Source organism: Mizuhopecten yessoensis, unplaced genomic scaffold (assembly GCF_002113885.1).
Source record: "Mizuhopecten yessoensis strain PY_sf001 unplaced genomic scaffold, ASM211388v2 scaffold716233, whole genome shotgun sequence".
Lineage (NCBI taxonomy): Eukaryota > Metazoa > Mollusca > Bivalvia > Pectinida > Pectinidae > Mizuhopecten > Mizuhopecten yessoensis.
This window is the reverse complement of record NW_018480014.1, coordinates 339497-352087: the sequence shown is the minus strand read 5'-3', so window position 1 is coordinate 352087 and position 12591 is coordinate 339497. Positions and strand designations below refer to the sequence as shown.

The 12591-nt window shown below is 37.7% G+C and overlaps 1 protein-coding gene across 1 annotated transcript in view; it reads left to right on the top strand.

Moving 5' to 3' along the window:
* Window positions 1–300: 300 nt before the first annotated feature.
* Window positions 301–12591, top strand: part of LOC110442230 (ralBP1-associated Eps domain-containing protein 1-like) — a 51698-nt gene continuing 39407 nt past the window's right edge. The window contains exons 1-3 of the mRNA XM_021485728.1: window positions 301–308; window positions 4868–4918; window positions 11152–11215. The gene's annotated coding sequence lies outside the window, so the exon portion shown is untranslated. The remainder of the gene's footprint in view (window positions 309–4867; window positions 4919–11151; window positions 11216–12591) is intronic.

The following is a 12591-nucleotide window of genomic DNA, read 5'->3' as shown; positions in this document are numbered from 1 at the left end:
ATTGACCTTGCCTCCATTTTTCCTGGCGCCATTGTTTTGTTTTGAGTATTAACATATGAACATCAGCTAATATCATAATGACAATGTTGCTCAGTGGTAGTGCGCCACGTCAGGAACATTCTAAAGTGTCATCACCCTGACATGTGATAACCTGGACATGGAGGTGTGACACCGTATCCCTTCCAGACGTCAGACAACAGGCTAACCAGCTTAGTCTAAAAAGACACCTCATGATAAATATGTGAAAATGTAATGAAATGTTTTCTTTCATTTCTCACCGACACCAGGGTCCTCTATTTGGAAGAAAGGTTTTTTAATACCATCAAAGAAGACAAATTGTCTAGACCAATGACAGACAAATTTGTCATTTTTGTCATGGAATTAGAAATGGTTGAATGGAGATTTAGAGTAAAAGCGTTTATGGAGGCTGATAATATCTGATCATGTCTGACTGTGTCTCACTAAGGCTACAAAACTGTCATTGTCCTGTACATTTTTCTTTACAGACAATGCATTCATATGTTCAAGTCAAACAGAATGATAAACGTCTGACTTATATAGCCATTCATCAATTCGTATCACCCAAGATTGAATATCTCTTTTGACACAAAGTTCTGTTAATGGTTACCCATAATGTGTATAGGGTAGGAAACAAGGAGGTAATAATATAATAAAATCATAGAATATAATTCCTGTCTATGTTATACCATGTTGTCAGGTGAAGTCTGTTCAGTAAAGACTGGAACCTAATAGTTATGATTATTTCCCCTTGATTAATTTAAACTTTGATTATCTCCCCTTGATTATTATAAACTTTTATTATCTCCCCCTTGATAGATATAAACTTTGGTATGTGCAGAAGTGTAAATACATGTGTACATATCTTTGTTTTGAAAAACTGAAGGAATATGGTAATTTAAATTAAGATATTCAGAAAAAGTCCAGAACAAGTAAATTAAGTAAGGCGCTGAAATGTTGGCTGAAAATGTAACATAATAAATCATATGATAGTTTTTATATCCCTAACTAATGAAATGGTGAATGCAATAAGAAAGAGTCAATTAAAGTAGTCCTCAGAATCAATGTCCAACCAAACACCATACAAGATGAAACTATCCTAAAGAACAGTAAGCAAGGTAACACTATATTAAGCCCAGAACAGGGTACTTTTAAAATAAATCAAAATTCTAGCTCAAATCACATCTAACTAAATTAATTCAGATACAGAATACAGGTATTGTATACCTGACAAATTCTTACTATTTATGAAATATTTGGTATTAGCAATAAACCAACTTAAGTAAAATCACTTTGATCATCTGTATTTCTGGTTTGTATCTATACGATTACGTAGTTATATCCTTACCATCTGCAGCTGGGTCTCTGTCAGTTCTGTAGACGTGTTGACCCACATATACCTGCTATATTATTATTATATCTAAATCGTTTGTAGCTAGAAATTGTCTATTATTACAACTACAAGGGTTGATAGGTTTACAAACACAATCTGTACAAATGTTTAAGGAGAAAACCTAATGATAAATGACAGACTTGATTTATCTCCAAGTCTGTACTGAATCTCAAAGTCACACCTGGTCACCTAGGGGGATGTGGATGTCACACCTGGTCACCTAGGGAGATGTGGATGTCACACCTGGTCATCTAGGAGGATGTGTGGATGTCACACCTGGTCACCTAGGGGGATGTGTGGATGTCACACCTGGTCACCTAGGGGGATGTGTGAATGTCACACCTTGTCACCTAAGGGATGTGGATGTCACACCTGGTCACCTAGGGGATGTGGATGTCACACCTGGTCACTTTGGGGATGTGGATGTCATACCTGGTCACCTAGGGGATGAGGATGTCACATGTGGTCACCTAGGTGATGTGGATGTCACACCTGGTCACTTAGGGGATGTGGATGTCACATGTGGTCACCTAGGTGATGTGGATGTCATGTTTGTTTTGTCTGTCATTAGGATTGCCTGTCAGTTAATCAAAATGGGTTGATGTAAAGTCATAGTCATTAGATAACATGGAAGGCTTTAGGGAGTTCCAGGAGTCAATAAATAACATGGAAGGCTTTAGGGAGTTCCAGGAGTCATTGAATAACATGGAAGGCTTTAGGGAGTTCCAGGAGTCATTGAATAACATGGAAGGCTTTAGGGAGTTCCAGGAGTCATTAAATAACATGGAAGGCTTTAGGGAGTTACAGGAGTCATTAGATAACATGGAAGGCTTTAAGGAGTTCCAGAGTCATTAGATAACATGGAAGGCTTTAGGGAGTTCCAGGAGTCATTAAATAACATGGAAGGCTTTAGGGAGTTCCAGGAGTCATCAGATAACATGGAAGGCTTTAGGGAGTTACAGGAGTCATTAGATAACATGGAAGGCTTTAGGGAGTTCCAGGAGTCATTAGATAACATGGAAGGCTTTAAGGAGTTCCAGGAGTCATTAGAGAACATGGAAGGCTTTAAGGAGTTCTAGGAGTCATTAGATAACATGGAAGGCTTTAGGGAGTTACAGGAGTCATTAGATAACATGGAAGGCTTTAAGGAGTTCCAGAGTCATTAGATAACATGGAAGGCTTTAGGGATGTCCAGGAGGCATTAGAGAACATGGAAGGCTTTAAGGAGTTCCCGAGTCATTAGATAACATGGAAGGCTTTAGGGATGTCCAGGAGTCATTAGAGAACATCGAAGGCTTTAAGGAGTTCCAGGAGTCATTAGAGAACATGGAAGGCTTTAAGGAGTTCCCGAGTCATTAGATAACATGGAAGGCTTTAGGGATGTCCAGGAGTCATTAGAGAACACGGAAGGCTTTAAGGAGTTCCAGGAGTCATTAGAGAACATGGAAGGCTTTAGGGAGTTCCAGGAGTCATCAGATAACATGGAAGGCTTTAGGGAGTTGCAGGAGTCATTAGATAACATGGAAGGCTTTATGGATGTCCAGGAGTCATTAGAGAACATGGAAGGCTTTAGGGAGTTCCAGGAGTCATTAGATATCATGGAAGGCTTTAGGGAGTTCCAGGAGTCATCAGATAACATGGAAGGCTTTAGGGAGTTACAGGAGTCATTAAATAACATGGAAGGCTTTAGGGAGTTACAGGAGTCATTAGATAACATGGAAGGCTTTAAGGAGTTCCAGAGTCATTAGATAACATGGAAGGCTTTAGGGATGTCCAGGAGTCATTAGAGAACATGGAAGGCTTAAAGGAGTTCCAGGAGTCATTAGATAACATGGAAGGCTTTATGGATGTCCAGGAGTCATTAGAGAACATGGAAGGCTTTAAGGAGTTCCCGAGTCATTAGATAACATGGAAGGCTTTAGGGATGTCCAGGAGTCATTAGAGAACGTGGAAGGCTTTAAGGAGTTCCAGGAGTCATTAGAGAACATGGAAGGCTTTAAGGAGTTCCGGGAGTCATTAGATAACATGGAAGGCTTTAGGGATGTCCAGGAGTCATTAGAGAACATGGAAGGCTTAAAGGAGTTCCAGGAGTCATTAGATAACATGGAAGGCTTTATGGATGTCCAGGAGTCATTAGAGAACATGGAAGGCTTTAGGGAGTTCCAGGAGTCATTGAATAACATGGAAGGCTTTAGGGAGTTCCAGGAGTCATCAGATAACATGGAAGGCTTTAGGGAGTTCCAGGAGACATTAAATAACATGGAAGGCTTTAGGGAGTTCCAGGAGTCATTGAATAACATGGAAGGCTGTAGGGAGTTCCAGGAGTCATTAGATAACATGAAAGGCTTTAGGGAGTTCCAGGAGTCATTAGATATCATGGAAGGCTTTAGGGAGTTCCAGGAGTCATTAAATAACATGGAAGGCTTCAGGGAGTTCCAGGAGGAATTTGTATTATTCCCTAAATATTTGCTTTTTTAACAACTACAGAACAAGGTTTGTTACTTTGTGTGTCGGAGTAAACAACCAACAACAAGGATTATTACCCATACTAATGTGAACCCCTGACATTATCATGGCTGTGTTGGCAGGTATTACCATTGATTTTTGTTTAACTAGATTTCTGTACAGTTAATGGTTTACAGTAATGCAGTTATCTCCCCTTTTAACTGTCTACATGCTAGCATGATTTTCTATCCTTTGTATGAAAATTGCATGTAACATACAGTGAGGATATGTCCGGGCTGCTATATCAAATTACCTGTGTCTGTCCACTTTACCAAACAAACACTCTTGTGACTAAGAATTTTATGGGAGTATGGACCTTCTTCTCCTGCAAGGCAAAACACCAGATTTATATTAGTTTTTTTACCGTTTTTTCACAGAAAAGCCCTGTTTTGCTAACTTTTCCATTTCGGCCTGATTACAGGGCATTACTGTAAGTACAAATATTTCCTAGGTTAGACAGGTTTTAATATATCTACTTGCAAGTGGTTTTGTTAGATAGGTAAGCTGTATATTACCAGTGATTGGTATTAAACCCACCCTCTTGATAAACACAATCTTGAAATAGGTGCTTCTTGCAAATAGGAACAAATTCAATCAGGCAAGCTCAGTTTAAATAGGAGCAGATTCAGTAAGTCAGTTCACATTTCATTTTAGGAGAAATTCCTCTTGGATTTTCATAGGTTAAAGACACCATTTTCATACGCTATATATGTAACACTATAGAATGTTGTTGGCAAATATTATATGGGGTACTGATCACAAGAATGATGGAGGTAGACCTCCGACACAGGAAGTGATGTTACAAGTGTATTGTTTGTATACACACTTAACATCAAACAGAAAACGGAAAGAAACATTGCTATTGCAGGAAGCCTATATCGGAAACTGTGCATGCTTCCTTGTGTCCTATAAGTTACATCAAATACTTACATGGAGTTTTCTGTTTTCCAGGAAAAGATGTTCCATTGCCCAAGTTCACAAGACAGAACCAGAATGATATTGGTGAGTGTATTTATATAGTTTTGTACATGATCTCAAATACATTATAAAATATTTGATTAAGAAATAACTTCAGAATTAGATCAATTTAGTGAGCTTTAGAGAGTTAAAGCTAAATAAGTTTGTCAAGGTAAGTGACCTAAGTTAAATTTTTCTAACAATTTTTTTCAAGTTGTAGAAAATGTTAGGGAAAGGTTCTCTTTAATGTATGAAACTGACTTTACCCAGAATTTCCAGAGGAAAACATTATTACTGATCTAAAACTTCTGTAATATGAGTATCTCTCCATCTCTCTGTAATTTGAATATCTCTCCCTCCCTCTCTCTGTAATTTGAGTATCTCTCCCTCTCCCTCTCCCTCTCTGTCTCTCTTTGTCTCTCTCTCTTACTGATGTAGGAAAACAAGCTTAAGAAAGTTTTATTCTTTTCATCTCTTGCACAAAATTTTACTGAAACACATTTTGTTGCCATTAACACATAAATTACATAAACATATTTGGGTAGAATTTTCCTGTAAGATACATGTACATTCACCATGTTGATGAGGAGAAGTTCTGTTAAATCCCTATATACGTCTCTAACACTGTGTACTTGTTTATTTCTATACATTTACGTCACTTTCTCACTGATGGTTGTTGATGTGGCTTTTTCCCACTGACTTGACCTTATTTCACTTGTAATGTGTGTTTTCGTGATCAGGGACCTCTGCCATTTAAACAAAACTAATTAAACGGTATATCTTCTACATATTGATTCTCCATTACTTCAGACTCCACCAATCACTTCAAAACATCAATGGATAAAAAACAGGATTTCCGTGAGCTAGTCCATGTATAGCAAGCCTTTACAAACATCAATATCTCAAATTAGGTCACTTTGCTTACGGCTATTATAAGGTATCACAGATGTATGCTCTTCCAGCTTTAACTGTTTAAGTCAGAGAATGAAACATACTTATATGTATGAAAAATCTGTTAAATAACTCCACCTGAGGTGTATATGGTAACTTGTTGTTGTCGATCACAGCCGTATACTGTACTAGGAGAACTTCCTTCTGCTGTGTATTTCTATATGTATCCTTCTGCTGTGTATTTCTATCTGTATCCTTCTGCTGTGTATTTCTATGTGTATCCTTCTGCTGTGTATTTCTATATGTACTGCTGTTGGACTTGATGACAATAATAAATGTCACTGGACTGAATACTAACTTCAGTAGGATATACCACAATATAACAATGTAGTGTAAGCTATGTAATATATATATAGTCACAATCACTGATTTGGGCTGTTATTACTTCTAGGTTTTCAGTTCATTTCAATATTCATTAGTACATTGAATGTAATAGAAATATGATGGTTGAAACTCCAGGTGACCAAGTTCATGGATGATTGAATTCAGTATGAATTTGACACAAATTCAACTTGAACCACCATGTTGATTTTGTTAAGACCCAATTCATTTAACACACCATAAACTTGACCACATTAAAATGAATTCCTTCTCTGAGATTTAGGCAGTACAGTGACTACATGCTGTAATTGTTTGACATTTAACCTATGAGTTGGATGGCTCTCAGAAATAAAGAAACTGAACTGAAACTGAGTGATGCAAGCAGCGGTGTACAATTTCACATTTAGAATACTAGCCAGACACAGGTTAATTTTAAGCCGACTCCTATTTTCATAGAAAATATTGAAAGTTTTCACTAGCTCATGTATAAAATCTTCTATCTTGGGGTGTCTGCATGACTGGTGGAATCGTACCTCCCTGACAAAGATACCTTAATAGACCTAATAAATACAGGACAGTGGTGTCATACTTGGGAATATGTTTAAAAACACTAGATTTGCTGGACCTATTTTGATGCAGTAAACGTTAGCTTTGTTAACCCTTTCACCACTGTAGACCATAATAGACTCATGCATATCAATGCATGGTAGAGTCTACTAAAGTTACATAGGAGTGAAAGGGTTAAAGGTGAAATTTACTGAAGCTGTTTAAAGAACTAATGCTAGAAACTGAAATTTAGGTGATGAAAATAGCCTAAAAAGACTCAGTTTTAAAATCTGACAGATGGAATCTACACTTAGCATAGAATTGGCAAATAAAATGAAAACATTTATTGCACACTGATAACAGATTAGAAAGAAACAGGCTCTGGTACTTTTAGACAGCTCCTTACATGGGTTATGCATATCAACCATAGAAAGCATCTGAAACCATATATGGAGAGCTGCAGAACTTAAGCTGTCTCGGCTTTTCCATCGTATTCATGCTTTTCTCACAAGGGCAAGGTGAACTGGTAGGAATGTCAAGGTGTAGAATACCTGATTTAAGATCAATGATTTTGTGACAAACTAAAAATGGGAATCCCCCTAGCCTTATAGGGTAAGTGAAGGTGAGATATTTGAGTCTAAAACGACATCCTGCCTGTTCAAGCTGTTGTCTTTAATAAACATGGTTTAATTACACAGCTTCAGTGATCAGACAATTTCAATAAACTAATCATTGTACCTGTGCCAGCTGTCTAGTATGGTTAGAGCTTACAGTTACACTACAGACACAAACGCCTTGGTCTTGTAAGCATCATTACTGTGTATTGTTCAGTAGCTAACCATTCTTTACACAAAAAAGGGTTCATTCTTGATTCAAAGGAATACAGAATTAACAGTGCTCAGCTTTTATTTCCTTTCCCCTAAGAGAACAGCCATCTTCTGGTGTCCAGCTGCCTTTATTTCCTTAACCCTAAGAGAACAGCCATCTTCTGGTGTTCAGCCTTAATTTGCTTTACCCTAAGAGAACAGCCATCTTCTGGTGTCCAGCTGCCTTTATTTCCTTTCCCCTAAGAGAACAGCCATCTTCTGGTGCTCAGCCTTTATTTCCTTTACCCTAAGAGAATTACAGCCATCTTCTGGTGTCCAGCTGCCTTTATTTCCTTTACCCTAAGAGAACAGCCATCTTCTGGTGCTCAGCCTTAATTTCCTTTACCCTAAGAGAACAGCCATCTTCTGGTGTCCAGCTGCCTTTATTTCCTTTCCCCTAAGAGAACAGCCATCTTCTGGTGTCCAGCCTTTATTTCATTTACCCTAAGAGAACAGCCATCTTCTATGAAGGGTATCAATTGTTACCATTATGATATCAGAATATTGATGACAGCAATTCCACCATGGCATTCATAACTGGTATGAAAGCCATGAGTTTTTTTTATAGAGTTATGTTGTAACATTGTTATACAATGGCAACAAAAATCTATGTATACCTGTATTACCTTGTCAGGAATATCATACACCTGTAAATGCAAGTTAAGAAAATTCCCTTTGACTAAAAGGTTACATTTAAAAGAAGTTCCTTGGTTTATTTGTTTACCAGTAGATGTATTAGTTGTCACCTTGGAGTGACTGACGTGTGCTTGGTTTGGGGATTCGTCCTGACGGATGACTTATTCATGTTATTGACCTGGGTAGCTCTCTACCAGTAGATGTATTAGTTGTCATCTTGGAGTGACTGACGTGTGCTTGGTTTGGGGATTGGTCCTGACGGATGACTTATTCATGTTATTGACCTGGGAAGCTCTTTACCAGTAGATGTCTTGCTAGGTTTTCCTGCAATAGATATGTCTGCCCCACCAAATCACCGGCTACTGCAATTGGCAGTTGAAACCCTTTTCGCCTGTTTCCATTGCATGCTTGGTAAATTTGTAAGTGATAGATCCTTTCATTGCGAAGCATATTAGAGTGAGATCAAGCATCAGGCTGACAGGGATCGATCTGTCTTGACTCTGATGGCCATTTTGCATGAGTTGAAAAGACTGTAGATCTGGTATTTTGCTGAGATAATTTTTCATCTGATTTATCTTTTAATGCTAATGGCTATAAAATCAAGGTATTCATCCTTACTACTATACTGTTAATTATGTTACCTAGTTAAAGAAAAAAATAAGTTATCCAATTTCTTTGCATTTTTAGGTCACCTGAGACAAAGTCCCAGGGGCCTGAGGGGCGGGGCCAAAAAGGGTAAAATTGACTAAAATTTCAAAAATCTTCTTCTCAAGATCCAGATATGGTAGAATCAAATACTCTTCATAGATGGAAGGGTCTTGAGGTGCTTTACCAAAATTGTGAATTTCATGACCCTGGGTCTCACGTTTCCCCCTGGGGAGGGGGTAAAATTTACTATAGTTTATATAGGGAAATCACATTTTGGACCAACATTTGTTTAATTTCCATTGGAAGTAATTCAATTTGGGTTAGCATTATCAGTATTGGATAGCAGTTTGATGGTATGCACATATCAGCCCTGACTGACCCTCAGGGGCTAATGGGTGGGGCAAAAAAGGGCGGAATTGACTGAAATTTCAAAATCTTCTTCTCCAGACCAGATTTGGTAGAATCAAATACTCTTCATAGATAGAAGGGTTTTTAGGTGCTCTACCAAAATTGTGAATTTTATGACCCTAGGGTCTCACGTTTACCCCTGGGGAAGGAGGGGGGGACAAAATTTATTACGGTTTATAATGGCAAATGATACTTTGAATATTACATGTTGATAACGTGATTGGAATTATAACCCTAAGTTGACAGTTTGATACTTTGAAAATGTTGAGCCATCCCTACCCCCAAGGGCTGTAGGGTGGGGCCCAATGGAGTCTGTGTGCTAAAATAAAATTTATTCATTTTCCTTGTTTAGAATCAGAGGTGCTAGTTTCAAATACTTTTCAGTCTTAAATCTGCATGCTAGATATTGAATAAGGTGGGGAGTTTTTTTTGTCACTTTGAATAATATTTCTGTTCATGTTAAAAACAAAAATCAACTCTCTGTATAAATATATCAGGTGACCGTTAAGGCCCATGGGCCTCTTGTGTCATATTAAGCATCTAGATGACCTAGATCAATATCATTTAGAATAGATTACTTTCTTCCCACCAAAGGCTTCATAATCAGATTTCAAGATATTTTTCTACTAAATAGCATCCTCAAATTCTTCCATCTTTCTAATTATAAGATAAATATGTTCAATTTATTGAATCAATTAATAGATGACCAAGATCAATATTCCTCAAATATGTCCTTCTTCTTAAAAAAGATTAAAATGTGAAGATGATTTTGCTTGTTATTTTTTCTTTCTGTTCTGTCTATTGATTTAAATCAAAATTCTTCCTTGCTGATTAGTTTTGTCAAGAGGTATTTAACCAGAGGAGGTGAATGTATAGTCTTGGGTTAGATTAAAAATTAAGATGGAATATCCATAATCTGTCCTTGGTAATTAATTTCAGTTCTGTGTATCCCTCGGGCAGGTATATTTTCTACATAACGTGTTGTTCTAGGAGACACAGCACATGTTTATGGTGATAGAGCTAAAGTCTTCCAGCATTTCACTGAAAACTGTGTTGGAAATTTGGTTTTGGTTTTGGTTTGGTTTAATTTTGTTTAACGTCCTATTAACAGCTAAGGTCATTTAAGGACGTACCTCCATGTGTTTAGTGTATGTGTGCTTGCGTTTGTGTATGCAGGAGACAGGGTATGTTGGTGTGCTTGCCTTCTCGTGATAGCACGGATCTGATGCCGACTTTTTAGTGCTATCTCACTGAAATACCATGCCGAAGGTACCCAGCATAGCATTCCGCCTGGTCACATTATACTGACATGGGTGAACCAGTTGTTGCCATATCCCTAAATGCTGAATGTTAAGCAGGGAATAAAAACCACCATTTTGAAGGACTTTGGTATGTCCCGGCCTGGGGATAGAACCCATTGCCTTCTTCACGTGGGCGAATACTCAACAATCAAGCCAAAACTGAGGTGTTGCCAAGCAAGGCACTAGGAAATAAAAGGTAGTTAGAAGTAGAAAGAAAGATAAAGATCCCAAATATTGCAATGGGTGCAGCAGATTGATTTTGGTCGCTTTTGTGTGTTCTGCACGGGGTTCGACATTAGTCACCTCCTATGATACATGTGGTGGGTAACAGCAGGAGTATTCTTTTTCTGATCCCCACCTGCTGGGGTGGTGTTGGAAATACTGAATTGTATCTTTATACATATGTTAATTGTCAGGCAGATTTCCATGTTAAACTTTAGTAGCGATCTAGACAAACAATACTTTTTAATTATCTGAATGATTTGGATATTTTCAAAAGTTAATTAATTTGTATTGAATGCTTTTTCTGCAAAATAATTACTCCAAATAGAGAAGAGAAAACAGATAATTTTAACCTTTTGACTTTTTATTTTCTTTCCAGTTCCAGATAAAAGATTGATTCCTCCACCCCAAAGTACTACCCAAGAACTTTCAATAGCAGACAGGTAACTATTGCTTCCTCAAAGTGCCGTAGACTGAGGGTATTCTACGTTTTATTTAGACAATAAAGCAACAGAAAGGACTTGGAGTTACTACCTTAGTCAAGGTGTTGATCTCTCGTTATTAGTTACTACCTTAGTCAAGGTGTTGATCTCTCGTTATTAGTTACTACCTTAGTCAAGGTGTTGATCTCTCGTTATTAGTTACTACCTTAGTCAAGGTGTTGATCTCTCGTTATTAGTTACTACCTTAGTCAAGGTGTTGATCTCTCGTTATTAGTTACTACCTTAGTCAAGGTGTTGATCTCTCGTTATTAGTTACTACCTTAGTCAAGGTGTTGATCTCTCGTTATTAGTTACTACCTTAGTCAAGGTGTTGATCTCTCGTTATTAGTTACTACCTTAGTCAAGGTGTTGATCTCTCGTTATTAGTTACTACCTTAGTCAAGGTGTTGATCTCTCGTTATTAGTTACTACCTTAGTCAAGGTGTTGATCTCTCGTTATTAGTTACTACCTTAGTCAAGGTGTTGATCTCTCGTTATTAGTTACTACCTTAGTCAAGGTGTTGATCTCTCGTTATTAGTTACTACCTTAGTCAAGGTGTTGATCTCTCGTTATTAGTTACTACCTTAGTCAAGGTGTTGATCTCTCGTTATTAGTTACTACCTTAGTCAAGGTGTTGATCTCTCGTTATTAGTTACTACCTTAGTCAAGGTGTTGATCTCTCGTTATTAGTTACTACCTTAGTCAAGGTGTTGATCTCTCGTTATTAGTTACTACCTTAGTCAAGGTGTTGATCTCTCGTTATTAGTTACTACCTTAGTCAAGGTGTTGATCTCTCGTTATTAGTTACTACCTTAGTCAAGGTGTTGATCTCTCGTTATTAGTTACTACCTTAGTCAAGGTGTTGATCTCTCGTTATTAGTTACTACCTTAGTCAAGGTGTTGATCTCTCGTTATTAGTTACTACCTTAGTCAAGGTGTTGATCTCTCGTTATTAGTTACTACCTTAGTCAAGGTGTTGATCTCTCGTTATTAGTTACTACCTTAGTCAAGGTGTTGATCTCTCGTTATTAGTTACTACCTTAGTCAAGGTGTTGATCTCTCGTTATTAGTTACTACCTTAGTCAAGGTGTTGATCTCTCGTTATTAGTTACTACCTTAGTCAAGGTGTTGATCTCTCGTTATTAGTTACTACCTTAGTCAAGGTGTTGATCTCTCGTTATTAGTTACTACCTTAGTCAAGGTGTTGATCTCTCATTACGCTGCTTGGCTTGTGTAATTTCTGGACAGCAACATTGTAAAGTGTAGATTTGGCAGAAGGAAGGTTCCCAGTTCCACACCTGCAGTTGTGTGGTGTTTTTTGTATTTGGTTGTTTTT